At 34.1% G+C, this 15,887-nt stretch overlaps 1 protein-coding gene and 1 pseudogene across 3 annotated transcripts in view; one reads left to right on the top strand and one right to left on the bottom strand.

The window, feature by feature from the left end:
- The window catches only part of TENM2 (teneurin transmembrane protein 2), a 3,966,312-nt gene that overhangs the window by 2,460,773 nt on the left and 1,489,652 nt on the right, over positions 1-15,887 (bottom strand). The gene's annotated exons all lie outside the window — the stretch shown is intronic.
- On the top strand, positions 13,221-13,537 carry LOC118150127 (CDGSH iron-sulfur domain-containing protein 1 pseudogene; annotated as a pseudogene).

Genomic DNA, 15,887 nt, shown 5'->3' with positions numbered 1-15,887 from the left:
ATTTTGAGACTCATTGCATTAAATCTGTTGATCACTTGAGATAGTATGGACATCTTAATATTAATTCTTTCAAGTCACGAACATGGGATGTCTTTCCATTTATTTGTAACTTCCTTAAGTTCTTTCATAAAAGTATTGTAGTTTTTTGTTGTGTTTTTGTTTTTGTTTTGAGACAGAGTCTTGCTCTGTTGCTCAAGCTGGAGAGCAGTATCGTGATCTCGGCTCACTACAGTCTCCACCTCCTGGGTTCAAGGGATTCTCATGTCTCAGCCTCCCAAGTAGCTGGAACTACAGGCATGTGCCACTATGCCCAGCCAATTTTTGTATTTTTAATAAACACGGTTTCTCCATGTTCGCCAGGTTGGTCTTGAACTCCTGGCCTCACATAATCCGTCTGCCTCAATAAATGTCTTGTAGTTTTTATTGTACAAATCCTTCACCTTCTTGGTTAAATTTATTCCTATGTAACTTTTTATGATATTATAGATGGAATTTCTCTTCCGTTTTTGCTGTTTTTAAAATGCTCCTCACAGTTTTCTGGGTCCTCATTTTTACCTTGTCTTTTGGGTTAGATTTCTGAACTGAACTTTTATATTCCAATTATTTCCTTTTGTGTATATTATACAGCTATATCCTTTGTGGTTATCATTAGGAAATTTAACACCCTAAAATTATAGCAGTTAAATTTGAACTTAAACCATTTTAACTGTAATAACCTACAAAAACTCTGCTCTTTTAATGAATCCATCTCTTCTCCTTTACATTGTTGATGTTGTAAAACCATAGCTATATACATCCTGTCTCCAAAAACATAAACTAATAACTTATTAGTATATTAATCTTTAAATTATGTAGAAAACAAATGTGGGCTCTCAAAGCAAAGTTATAACAATACTAGCTTTTAGATGAATGTTTTTAATGTATTAGCCTCTAATCATGTAGAAAACAAAAACTGGAGCCACAGAGCATTATTACAACAATAGATTTTATACTTACCCATGTATTTAGTAAGACCTTCATTTCTTAAAATGGCTTTCATTTACTTTCTAGTATCCTTTCACAGTTCAACTTACAGGACTTCCTTAAACATTTCTTGAAAGGCAGGTCTAGTGGGAACAAATTGTTTTAGCTTTTGCTTATCTGGAAATGTTTTAATTTCTGTCTTAATTTCTCACTCATTTTGAAAGACATAGGATTTCTTGGTGGACAGTTTGTACTTTTTTTTTCTTTAAATATATTAGCCAACTGCCTACTGGCCTCCCAAGTTTCTAATGAGAAATGTACGGATAATTTTATTAAAGATCTTTTGTATGTGATGTGTCATTTCTGTGTTGTTTTCAAAATTCTGTCTTTGGCTTTCAACAATTTTAGTTCATCCTGCTTGGAATTAATTTATCTTTTAAAATGTTTAAATTCATGTATTTTATCAAATTTGAGAAGTAACCCAACCATTACTTATGTAAATTATTTTGTCCCTTTCTCCTTCTGGGACTCATATACAATATGGGTCCCATATTGTATATGAGTCCCAGAAGGAGAAAGGGACTTGATATCCTACATGTCTCTTTGGTTCCTTCCACTCATCTTTGATTTATTTTTTTTTTCTGTTTTTCTGACTTGATAATTCCATTCTCTTAACTTCAAGTTCACTAATTCTTCCTTCTGCCTAGTCAAATCTGCATTGAATCCCATCCCTAGTGAATTTTTTGCTTCAATTATTGTACTTTTCAGCTTCAGGTTTTCTTTTTGGTTCCCTTTGATTTTCTATATCTATATTGATATTTCTATTTGTTCTTATGTCATTTTCTTGACTTTCTTCATGTCTTTAGTTTTCGAGCATCATTAAGACAATTGCTTTAAAGTATCTGTTTAGTAGGTATGCCATCAGTGTTTCTCAGGAATAGTTTTGATTGGTTTACTTTTTTGCCTTAAATAGACCCAATTTACCTCTTTGTATGCCTTGTAATTTTTTTGTTAAAAACTGGATAGTTGAATCTAATAATATGGAGGTTCTGGAAATGAGATTCTCACACTTCTCCAGGTGTGTCTGTGTGTTGGTGTGTGTGTGTGTTTGTGTGTGTGTTTAATTGTCATAGCCTGAGTATTCGTGAATATCAAGGTGAAATGTATATTTAATATCTTCTCAGCTGTTTTCTGAGCCTGTGTTTTTCACTGGGAATGTGCAGTAGTTATTTAATTTCCTACATATATGTGGAAGATTTGTAATGTCCTAGTCTTTAATGTACAGTTTCCAAAAGGAGAAATGATAAAAATGAAAGTGGGAAAAAGGTATTGATACTCTAAATACAATGGGCTTATGGGGCTTGTGCAACAAAAAGGGAGATACAATAACAACAGACACCACATCTTTGCACCTCTGTGGTCAGAAGAAGCAATCAGATCACTCTTCCTTAGTATTCAGAGGGCAAAGTCCCTTTGGTCCATCCCTGCTCCTAATCTGGCACAGCTGTGTGCAAGTTGCTCCATGAACATATGTGCAGTTGTCTGCTATGGGTGTGAGTGGTAGGAAATAGGTGGCTGGTACTATGCTAAGCACTGAGATTGACTAGGTGCAGTGGTTCATGCCTGTAATCCCAGCACTTTGGGAGGCCGAAGTGGGTGGATCACCTGATGTCAGGATTTCAAGACCAGCCTGGTCAACATGGTGAAATCCTGTCTCTACTAAAAATACAAAAAATTAGCTGGGTGTGGTGGTGGGCACCTGTAATCCCAGCTACTCAGGAGGCTAAGGCAGGAGAATCATTTGAAATTGGAAGGCGGAGGTTGCAGTGAGCCAAGATCGTGCCATTGCAAGATCATCAAAAGTCAGGGAGACTGATTGATTGCACCTGGGCAACAAGAGCAAAACTCCGTCTAAAAAAAAAAAAAAAAGCTGAGATTGACCAAAATTAACCACAATTTTTACTGTTCAAGACTCTCCACCGAAATTGCTAGTCTTCAATAAACTCCAGAGTTTCAATATAGTTACATCAGATAGTTTCCAGTGCAATTGTTTTCTAGATGGGAAGAGAAGATTTGGTGTTTCCTATACTGCCATCTTTCCACTATTCTAGTCCCAGATATTTTTTAAGGACTAGGTCCTCCAATATTTTAAGAAATAAATAGCTCCAAATTTATATAAATTTTGAAAGAAAATGAGAAAATTTCCAAATTTATTTTATGATCACTATGTTATTAATTCCAAAACTAGACAACAAGAAATAAAAATTACAAGCAAATATCACTGAGGCACATAGACATAAAAATACTTATCAAAATATTAGAAATCAAAGTGAACATTAAAAAATTAATAAACATTGCAGAATGCAAGGATGGTTTTTAGTAAAAAATACATCAATAACATTTACTATGTGAATAAAATAAGAGGGGAAATATAATAATCTAATAGGTATTGAGTAAACATTTGACAGATTTCATGTCCTTTCATAATTAAAACTATCAGTAAACCATATCAAGATGGCAATTTCTTTAACTTGATAATAGGTATCTGTGGTACAATAAAAAATATTTCTTGAAGGAAATTCTGACATGTTTTACAAGATAAAATGTAAGGAATTATTTTGCTTTGTCAAAGAAACTAGTCACAGAAAATAAATACTGTATTATTCCACCTATGTATGATACCCATCATAGTAAAGTTCATAGAGACAAAGTAGAAGGTTAGATTTTAGAGGCTAAGAGGAGGAGTAATGGTCAGTTGTTGTTAATGAATGTAGAGTTTCAGTTTTCTAAGATAAAAAGAGTTCTGGGGATTGGTTATACAATTAATTGTAGTTAACACTACTGAACTTTATACTTGAAAATGGTTAATATAGTAAGTTTTATTTTATCTAATACACACAGACACACACACACACACACACACACACCCTGCAACCCCACAGGTGTATACACACAGAGAGATCTCCTTGACTTATGATGGACCTATGTCCCAATAAATCCATTATAAATCAAAATATCTTAAGTCAAAAATGTATTTAATACTCCAGCAAAACCATCATAAAGTTGAAAATTTTAAGTTGAATCACCATAAGTCAGGGATTGTCTGTATATGTAATATATATAATCTTTGTTCCAGGTTTGTGGCACAGAGCTTCAAATCCATTGCAATTGCTGAGTAAGAGGAGTTATGCTAATGAGTCCTGAGTAACATCAGACATCTAACTGAGTCAAATCATGGCAGAGGCTTTCGATAGCTTCAGGATGGGCACTGCTTAACAGAAAAACTAATCACATAATTAGAGGGCTGAAACATCCCTACCTCCAGGGATGGTAGGGAAATAGGAGGTTGAGTTCAATCATATGACTAAGAATTTGTCCAACTTACCTATGAATGAAATACTAATAAAAGCCATAGATACCATAGCTCTGGAAGCCTACTTGTTGGTAAACATATTGACATACTTGAAGGATGCCACACCCTGACTCCCTGTGGATAAGCATTCCAGTTCATCCTTCTAGAGCCTGTCCTATGTATTTCTTTACCTGGCTGTTCCATGTGTATCCCTCACAATTAAATGGTAATAATAAGTAGTATGCTTTCCTGAGTTCTATGAATTATTTTTAGCAAATTATGCAAACTAAAGGAGTGTGGGAAGCCCCAAATTTTTAGCTGGCCAGGCAGAAGTGTAGGTAGTCCAGGGACCATATTTGCACCTGGTATCTGAAGTCCAGAGAATTGTCCTTTAATTGTAGGATCTGACATAACATCGGGTAGTGTCAGAACTGAATGGAATTATAGAACACCCAGTTGTCAGATAACTGTTGTCAGAACACAGTGCCTATGAAAAAACCTACCAGATTTTTTTAAATTGTGAACTTTTGAAAATATTACCTTTTCAATGAGGGACAAAAGAAAAATTGCGAATTCTACTAATCATGTTCTAGACTGAGTAGTCAACATGAGAAAAGAACAAATATGCATGTGGATTATAAAGAGAAGATATAATAATTAACCAACAGACAACATGACTATATAGATTAAAACAAAACAAAATACAAATTAGAGCTTAGCAAAAATACTCTATGCAAAAATAATATAAAACTCAAGTATACTGCTTTTGTAAATAGAAATATCAGTATTAAGTATCTATAAATATTAAGTATCTTCAAAATCAAATAGAGGAGACGTCTGCATGCAAAATGGTAGCATAGAAGTGAGCTGGCTTTATTCCCCTGCACAGACAACCCAAAACAAACAGTGCTGAAATAATCACTAGCAATAACTCAGAACACAAATGAACATGAAGAGAAAACATTTCCCAGACCCACCAAGAAGCAAAAAACTCTCAAGCAGATGATGAAAAAATTGAACTTCCATATCCATGACACCTTTTCCACCACCATTTTTGGTACCACACACACAGAACATTTTCCCTCAATTCAATTTCTACACTAAAAAACTCCTAGTCAGTCTTTCCTACTACTAATATATTGCTTTTGGGACATCCCCATTCAAGGATGGTAGACACTCTGACTGCATACTAGAACTGAGGCAAACCTGGGATGAAGGTACCATCTAGTGCAAAAAGGAGGGTGCAGGAAAAAAAGAAAAAGAATCAAAAGGTAAATTAGAAAGAACCTCTAAGCAAACATATTCAATAAAAACCAAAACAAATGAGACAGAAAAGAAAAATAACTAATCCTTCAATACGAAGACATAGACATACATCCATAAGAGAAACAGCAAACAGGAAACCAAAACAAAACGAATGAGACAGAGAAGATATAACTAATCCTTCAATGCAAAGACAGAGTCATATATCCATAAGAAACAACAGCAAACAGGGAACCATGACATCCTCAAATAATCAAAGTGAGAAACCAGTTCAACAAAATGGCGGTATGTCAACTCTCTGAACAAATATTTAAAATAGCAGTTTTAGAAAACTCAGTGACCTCCAAGATAATGTAGAAAACCAATGTAGAAATCTAACAGATAAATTTTACAGCCTGAAAGAATTTATAAAAATCAAATCTGGGAACTGAGAAATACATTCGCTTAACTGAAAAAGTCATGAGAGACTCTTAATAGAATGAATCAGGCACAGGAAAGAATGAGTGAACTCAAAGACAGGCTATTTGGAAACATAATCAGAGGAGAAGAAGAGAAGAATGAAAAGGAAAGAAGATCACCTACAAAACACAGAAAAATCACATAAAAATGCAAAATCTAAGAATTACTGTGTTCAATAGGGATAGAAATCTTATTTGGAGAATAATTGAAAACTTTCCAACACTTAAGATACAAAAGTTCATGTAAAGTCAGAGAACACCAAACACATTTGACTTAGACTATATCAAGGAATATATTAACCTCTCAAAAGTCAAGGACAAAAAGATGATCCTCGTGCAGCAAAAGCAAAAAGGCAAATGACATATAAAGGGGCTTCAACTCATCTGGCATTTTTTGATGTGAAAACCATACAGGCCAGGAAGGAGTAGAACAAAATTTGCAAAGTACTAAAAGAAATCTGTCATTCAAGAATATTGTATTCCACAAAACTACCTTTCAAATATAAAGGGGATATAAAGAATTTGCAAACAATCAAAAGCTGAGAGAATTCAAACCAAAAGACCCATCTTACAAGACATGCTAAAAGTTTCCCCTTTCAATCTGAAAGGGGAAAAAACCAAAACACTAATATGCCAAAAGAAAACATAAGAATGTATAAAACCCACTGGTGAAATTAAGTACATGAACAAACCCAGAACACTCTAATACTGTAATTATAGTGTGCAATTCACTTATAACTCTAGCATGAAGCTCAAAAGACAAACCTATCAAACACAAGAATACTTATAGCAACTTGTTAAAAGAAAGGCAATATTAAAATATATAAACTAACAGATAAAATGTGAGGATGATGGAGTTAGAGTGCAGAGTTTTAAACAATTTTGTGTTTGTTTCTTTTTCTTTTCTTTTCTGTTAATTTTGAGACAGGTATCACTCTTTAACCCAGACTAGAGTACAGTATTGTGAACACGGCTCACTGCAGCCTCAGAATCCCAGGCTCAAGCAATCCACCCACCTCAGCCTCCTGAATATCTGGGACCAGAGAAACATGCAACCATGTCCTGCTAATTTTTTTATATAGAACTGGTGGGTTCATTATGTTGCCCAGCCTGGTCTTGAAGTCTAGAACTCAAGCAATTTTCCCACCTCAGTGTCCCAAATTTCTGGGATTACAGGTATAAGCCACCAAACCTGGCTGTTTGTTCCTATTCTTAATGATGTAAGATAAGTTGTCATCTCTTTAAAATAACTTGTTTTACCCATAAGGGTTTTTTTTTTTTTTTTTTTTTTTTTTGATGAGCCTCATGGTAACCACAATGCAGAAACCTATAATAGATTTTATTCAAAATAAAAAGCAAACTATCACATCATACTACCAGAGAAAATCACTTAACCACAAAAGAAGACAGTAAGAAATGGGGGGGAAAAGTGAGAGGAGTTACAACCAGAAAACAAGCAACAAAACAGCATGTCTTTACTTTTCAATAATAATACTGAATATAAATGGTCTAAATCTCCAATTAAAAGATATAGAGTGACTGAATGAATTAAGAAAAATGACTCAAATATGCTCCCCACAAGAGATTCACTTCACCTATACAAACACACACAGACTGAGAGTAAAGCAGTGAAAACAGACATTTCGTGCAACTTGAAACCAAACAAGAACAGGAATAGGTATACTTAAGATATAACAGGCTACAAATAAAAGATTATAAAAAGAGACCATAATGATAAAGAGTTTGATTCAGCAAGAGGATACAAAATTATTGTTATCCATTAATCTAAAACCAGAGTTCCCAAGTATGTAAATATTAATACATCTAAAAGGAGAGACAGACTGCAACACAGTAATAGTAGGAAACTTTAACACCCCACTCATAGTAATGGACAGATTACCTAGACAGAAAATCAGTAAACCTCCGAGTTAAACTGTATTCTAAACCAAATAGGCCTAACTAACACTTACAGAATATTTAATCCAACTGCTGCAGAATGTAACTCTCCTTCAACACCACATAAAACAGATTACAACTTACTCCATAAAACAAGGTTTAAACAATTCAAATAACTAGAAATCATATCAAGTATCTCTTTTGACAATGGAATAAAACTAGAAATTAATAACAAGAGGAACCTCAGAAACTACAAACACACATAGAAATTAACCAACATGCTCCTGAACAATCAATAGGTCAACAAGAAAAAAATTTTTAAGGGATGAAAAAGTTTCTTAAAAAATGAAAATGGAAATAAAACATGCCAAAATGTATGAGATGCAGCAAAGCAGTACTGAGAGGACAGTTTATAGCAATAAATGCCTACATCAAAAACACAGAAAGGCTCCAAATAAACAACCTAACGATGAAACTCAAAGAACTAAAAAAGCAAGAACATACCAAACTCCAAGTAGAAGAAAAAAATCATAAAGGTCAGACCATAAATAAATAAAACTGACTCTAAAAACACAATACTGAAAATCAAAAATGAAGCTAGTTTTTTGAAAAGATAAACAAAATTGACAAATCTATAGCTAGATTAAGAAAAAGAAAGACTCAAATAAATAAAATGAGAATTGAAAATGATGTAACAACTGAGACCACAGAAATACAAAGAATTATTAGAGACTATTATGAACAACCACATGCCAACACATTAGAAAATCTAAAGAAACTGATATACTCCCAGATGCATAGAACCTACCAAGATTTAACCACAAAGAAATAAAAACCGTAATGCTAATGAGTAATGAAATTGAAGTCCTTCTTAAAAAGTCTCCCATTAAAGAAAATCCCAGGACCTGAAGCCTTTTCTGCTGGATTCTACCAAACATTTAAAGAAGAATGAATACCAATTCTACTCAATGTCTTAAAAAAAATTAGAGGAGAGAATACTTCCAAACTCATTCGATGAGGCCAGCATTACCTCAATACCAAAACAAGACAAAGACATGGTCAGAAAAGAAAACTGCAAGGCCAATATACTTGATGAGGAGATGCAAAAATCTTCAACAACATCCTGGCAAACTGAATTCAACAACACATTAAAAAGGCCATCAACCCTGATCAAATGGATTCATTATGGAGATGCAAGGATGTTTCAACATATACTCATTAATAAATGTGAAAGACACCTTAACAAAATCAGGAACAAAAATCTTACAGACATTTTAATGGATGTGAAGAATGTATTTGATAAAATTCAGTATCTTTTTAGGATAAAAACCTTCAACCAACTGAGTATAGATAATATACCTCAAAATAATAAAAGCCATATATGATAAACCCACAGCTAACATTGTATTAAACAGGAAAAATTTGAAAGTCTTAACTTGAAGGTCTGGAATAAGACAACGATGCCCACTTTTGTGACTTTTATTTAAAATAATACTGCAAATTCTGGCCAACTAGGTAAGAGAAAGAAATAAAGCACATTCAAATTTGTAAGAAAGTAGTGAAATACGTCTCATTCATAGATGACATGATCTTATACTTTTAGAGGAACCCAGAAACTCCTCCAAAACAACCTGTTAGAATTATAAACAAATCTGTAAATTTGCAGAATACAAAATCAACATATGAAAAACAGTAGTATTTATATATGCCAACAGCAAATAATCTGATAAAGGAGTAAAGAAAACAATCTCATTTACAATAGCTACAAATAATTTGAAATACCTAAGAATCAATTTAACCAAGGAAGTAAAATATTTATACAACAAAACACTGATGAAATCAATTGAACAGGATACCCAAAAATGGAAAGGTATCTCATGCTTATAAATTGGGAGAATATTGTTAATTAAAATAAAAATTGTGCCACCAAAATATAGATTTAATGTAATCCCTAACAAAATACCAACAATATTCTTCACAGAAATAGAAAAAACAATTTGAAAATTTAAATAAAACCACAGAAAAAGATCCCAATAGCAAATCAATGCTGAGAAAAAGAAGAACAAAGCTTCAGGAATCAAACTATCTAACTTCAAAAATACAACAAAGCTACAGTAACCAAACTGGCATGGTACTGAAATGAAAACAGACACATAGATAAATGGAACAAAATAGAGAACCCAAATCTAAATCCACACATTTACAGTCAATTCATTTTTAACAAAGGCACCAAAAACTTATAACAGAGAAAGAACTCTTCTTCAAAAAGTGGTGTTCTGAAAACTGGATAACCCTATGCAAAAGAATCAAACTAGATTCCTGTCTTTCACCATATACAGATATCAATCAAGTCAAAGTTGGTTCAAGTCTTAAATATGAAATCTCAACTATGAAATTTCTAGAAGAAAATATACAGAAAATGTTTTAGGAAATTGGTCTAAGCAAAGATTTTATTGACAAGACTTTAAAAGTATAGGCAACAAAAAATAGGCAAATGGGACTAAACTAAAAAGCTTCTGCACAACAACAACAACAAAAGACACTTGGCAGAGTGAAGAGACAACCCTGATGAATGGGAGAAAGTATTTGCAAACCATTTATATGACAAGAAGCTAATATCCAGAATATAAAAGGAGCTTAAACACATCGATAACAACAACAACAAAATCCAATTGAAAAATGGGCAAAAGTTTTGAATAGACATCTCTTAAAAAACAACAGATGCATACAAATGGCCAAAAGGCACATAATAAAATATTCAATATCAATAATCACCAGAAAAATGCAAATCAAAACCACATGAGATGTCATCTCATTTCAGTTAAAATGGTTCTTTATCAAAGACAGGGAGTAACAAATGCTGGCAAGGATGCTGAGAAAGAAGAACCCTCATACCCTGTTGAGAATGTAACTTCGTACAGCTACTATGAGGTAAAGTATGGAAGTTCCTGAAAAACTGAAACTGGACCTACCATATGATCCAGCAATTTCACTCCTGGGTATGTATCCAAAATAAAGGAATTCAATATATCCAAAAAATTAAAGACATTGAAAACTGTACTCCCAGGTTTATTGTAGCCATAGTCACAATAGCCAAACCATGAAATTAATCTTCACTGGTGAAGTATCCATCAGTGAATCAAGAAAGAAAATGTGGTACGTATACACAATGAATTACTCAGCCATTAAAAAGAATTAAAAAGAATAACATCTTGTTATTTGCAGCAATGTTGATGGAATGAGAGATTATGTAAAGTGAAATAGGCACAGAAAAACAAATATCACCTGTTCTCACTCATGCAGAAGCTTAACAAAGTAGATCTTATGAAGATAGAGAATGGACATTTTCTCAAAAGAAATCTCTGTGACACTTAGACTTTAGGAATCAGAAGATGAATGAAGGTTGGGAACCAGCAAATTCTAGTCAATGTACATATATAGAGACCAGCTTGCGTTGTTTGTTCCTGCTCTTTTATCTAATGATGGGAACATTTTTTAAATGCTTAGGGTAAAAAAACACTGAAAATTTTTCTTTGTAATGGCCATATTTTTTATAAGTAATTCTCTGAATTTCTGATTATTTATGTAGATAATACATTTATTTTTGAACCAGTAATACGTTTTTTCTAAGATTTTCAAGCTCTCCTTCTATGATTAGTAAATATGTTTCTCAGGAATTTGATACTCATTTAAATATACTCCAGTTGTCTCCAAGATTGCTTATGTCTGTACTACACAAAGGATGGAATTTCATCTTTTAAAGTATTTGTCATGTTACAAAGCAAAAGTAACAAAAACTCACAAACACACAAAAAGGAAATCTTTAATATTTTAAACTTTCGCTCTCTTATGTAACTGAAGTTAAACCATTTTCATATGCTTATTATCCTTTTGTAGTTGTTATGCTTTGTGATCTATTTACCACTTTGATCCTTAAAGAAAATAACATTAGTTCTTTTAAAGTTCTTTATCTTTAATTGTGGAATTTTAGAAAAGTATTCTTTGTTATTTGTCATTTAATTTGGCTAATGATTACTTTTTGATGTATAAATGTTTATACATTTTAATTCAAATATGTTGATCTTTCCCTTGGTGATTTGTCTCTGTTGCTTGCATGCTTAAAAAGTTTGTTTATGCCGAGGAGTCCAGAGATCACAAAAAGTAATTATCTAAGTTGTCATTTCATTCTTCTAAGATTTTAGCTTGACATTTACTCTAAGTTGACTCTCTCCTTTAATCTATGATTTTAGTTTGCTTCCCTCTTGATTTTGTTATGTGATGTGAAAGTGAATCTAAGTTTTTATCCCTCCTAAAGACACTCAATAACTCCACTTATTAATTCTTTTGTGAATGTTTTGTGATATTTTCTTTCTTTTGAGATGGAGTCTCACTTTGTTGCCCCGGCTGGAGTGCAGTGGCGCTATCTTGGCTCACTGAAACCCACACCTCCTGTGTTCAAGCATTTCCCTTGCCTCAGCCTCCAGAGCAGCTGGGACTACAGGCTCCCACCACCACACCCAGCTAAGGTTTTTTTGTTGCTGTTGTTGTTTTGGTATTTTTAGTAGGGACAGGGTTTTGGCATGTTGGGCAGGCGGGTCTCAAACTCTTGACTTCAAGTGATCCGCCTGCCTTGGCCACCCAAAATGCTGGGATTCTAGGCATGAGCCACCATTCCCAGCCTGTAATAGTTTCTTAATTCTACACACACTGACGTCATAGGCATGTATGCATATCTATGTTTTTGTGTTTTCTGTTCATTCTCTCTCTGGATATGCTTGAATATACCGCTGTTCACTGTATTATGTGTCTTTAATATGTTTAAACATATTTGGAATGTATTTTGAAATACATTTTAAAGTATGCTTACAGACATTAAGTTACTTTCTCTTTTACGCCATGTTGATATGTTTTGGCAATGTAGTTAAGTTTGTCTTTTTGACAAACCTTTCCTCAACTAAATCATCTATTTAATTATTGTCACTAAGAAATATAAGCAAATACAAAAAAGACTTCTTTTGACAATTTAAAAAATAATGATGGTCATAAAACAACATATAGCCCTAAAAATAAACCTTCCTTCAGTAGTCAAAGAACTATTAAGTTAAACTTTACTGTTCTTTATAAAATGACTTAATGTTTGAGTTATGGATCTAAATTATGGCCATCAACAGGTCACTTGAAGCCTGTGGTAAGCTAGTAGTACCCTTGCATTCACCTCCAGAATGCTTTTAAGACTACTGTGCTTGTGCCAGGTATCCTAGTGCACACACCTTGCAAGCATTAGAGCAATGAGTCTGACTTCCAGCTCCAGCGTATGAGTTGAATGGATCGCAGCAGTTACCATTGCTGCTGGGACAGCTGCCATTAGTTATCTGGCTTACGAAAGATTTTATGTTAATGATCACCGAAATAAAGCCATGATAAACCTTCACATCCGGAAAGACAACCCCAAGGGGCTTTTGACATGGAGGGTTTGGGAGATAAAGCGGTGTACTACTGTTGGAAGTTCAAAAAGTTCCCATTCTGTGATGGGTCTCACACAGAACACAACGAAGAGACTGGAGACAACATGGGACCTCTGATCATCAAGAAAAAAGAAACTTAAATGCACAATTTTGAAGCTACATATCAACTTACCATGAAGTTACCCGATTGTTTAATTCGAATGACTAGCACTTCTGTCTAATTCACCTCCCCTGGGTTCTAAATGTGGTATACTGCAAACTGCAGCTTTCACATTCATGGCATTTGTCTTACTTGGTGAAACATCATGGTGCACATTTGTTTAAAAAAAAAAAACAAAGAAAAAGAAAAACCATCTCATGGCCTATGGTTTATTTTGGTCTTTTAAGAATGTTTCTTTAAAATACTGACATATAGAGTTGCATCTTATATAGAATATAGTTGTATCTTGGAGCCAACATATACTATTCTTAAAATAAAAAAAAAAAAAACAAAACTATGCCACTCTCCAGTATTTTTTCAAGATAATGAGTGAAGGTGTTAACAGGGACTGAATAGAACTAATCACCCATCAAATAATGTGGAATCATCATTACAGAAAAAGTGTCATTATTTTGCATTTGGACCATTCCTAGCATCAATGGAAAGTCAAAGGGGTAGGGAAGGAACCTAAGAAAAGGGAGCTGGGAAGGACAGGGGAATGGCAAGAGGCAAAAGTGAATTGTAGATGTGGGCATGTGAAAGGAACTGAGGAGAGTAGATCCTCAATACTGTGGCTTTCAGAACTTCAGGCATCCCTGCCCCCAAAGCGGAGTGAGAAGAGAATTGTAAATCGAGCATAGTACCCTGTTATGTAGATGTTTTATTCTAACAAGGAGTGTTGCATTTAAATATAATGCTGTTTGCCTTGTGCAAAACTGAAACTGAAACATTTGTAAAGGTTTCTTTGTACTGTTTCTAATCTATAATTTAACAGATTTGTTCCACCAGAACAAACATTTGCTGAATGTCATGGAAATGGTTTTGAAAAGTGTAAGTGTCAGCAAGATCGCCTCTGAACACAACACTTGAACAAGGCAGCACCTACATACTGAACACACAGACCACAGACCCACCCACAAAGTGGGCAGTGTTTCAGCTACAGTTAGCCTCTCAGGCATGGTGATATTTCTTTAAATACTTTCCTTTTTTCTGTCCTCAGGACATGCCTTCAAACTCTTCCTTATATTCTGCACAAGCAAGAGGCATTATTCACACAAATCTACATGCCCATTTATCCAGAATTGTTGCCTATGATCCACCCTTTGAATAACTTATACTCTTGACCTTTCCGATCAATAAGATGACTGATAAAGGCAAAGGCTTGTGGTTTACATCTTCGTAGAAATTACCATCTCTTCTGAGTAGTTAAAATAAATAATTCCTTTGGTGTTATTCATTGCCTCCTGCAAGCAATATTTGTTATGTGTGTGGGAGTGAGATGTACTATATCTTCTTACCTTTGATGTTTGGTCTTGTTTTGGGGCTGCTCTTTTGACAAGCTTTCAAAAGCCCCCCACTATGAACGTCGAATTAAGTACCCTTATAAATATGCATGAACATAAACCTCATATACTCATTTTGGTGGCTACTCACTGTGCTGGGTTGCCCTGGAAGCCATTCCAAATGGTTTTGATTTTGCGTCTGAGATTCTTAATGGTGGTAATTATCTGTTGCAGCCATGCAGTACCAAATATGATGCGTGTTAGAGATACTTTAAAAAATAATAATAAAAGCAACTAAAGATGCTAATTCCCACATTTTAGTTCCTACAGGGCAATTAGCCCCTGGTAATGATGTTTATATTTATATGCAAATGTTTCAGGAAAAATGAATCTTAACAGAGACTTCATATCAATACTATTGGGAGATGAGAGCATTCCATCTGTCTGTAGAAAATGCCTGCCATTAGCTCTACATGCAGCCTATTTCTGTAATAGAAACTATTTAATCTTAAGTAATTCATTCTTCATTTTGTATTTTCCCTTCCTTCTGTTCTTTTATTAAGACTCTTAACTAATGTACAGTATGTGCAGCTCTTCAGGGCCTACATATAGGTGCCCCGTCACATTTTTTTCTGAATATCATCTGTTCCTTGAATTACTAACATACTCACCATTCCTCATTTTGAAGTAATAATGGAGTAACCAAAGCAGGCTTCTCAGGGGGCACTCATTGGTTAATATCCTCTGATGTAGAAATTACAACATACATAGATGGAAATGTAATGAAGAAGCAAAGTTCTAAATTACAGCTGTAGCTCTGACTAGCTTCTGGCTAACAAAAAAAAAAGAGTGCAAGAAAAATTGCTTCTTCTTGAAAATGTGAGGAAACTGAAGCTTTAAGACATTTCATGAACTCCTTGTCTAGTCAGAGGTAGGGAGCAGGCTCAGTCTAGAATCAACCTAATTTTGCAACAGTTTCTACTCCAACACGGATCTCAACAGGGAGGG

This window comes from Callithrix jacchus, chromosome 2 (assembly GCF_049354715.1).
Source record: "Callithrix jacchus isolate 240 chromosome 2, calJac240_pri, whole genome shotgun sequence".
Taxonomy (NCBI): Eukaryota; Metazoa; Chordata; class Mammalia; order Primates; family Cebidae; genus Callithrix; species Callithrix jacchus.
The sequence above is the reverse complement of the archived record's forward strand: the minus strand, read 5'-3'. Positions and strand labels throughout refer to the sequence as shown.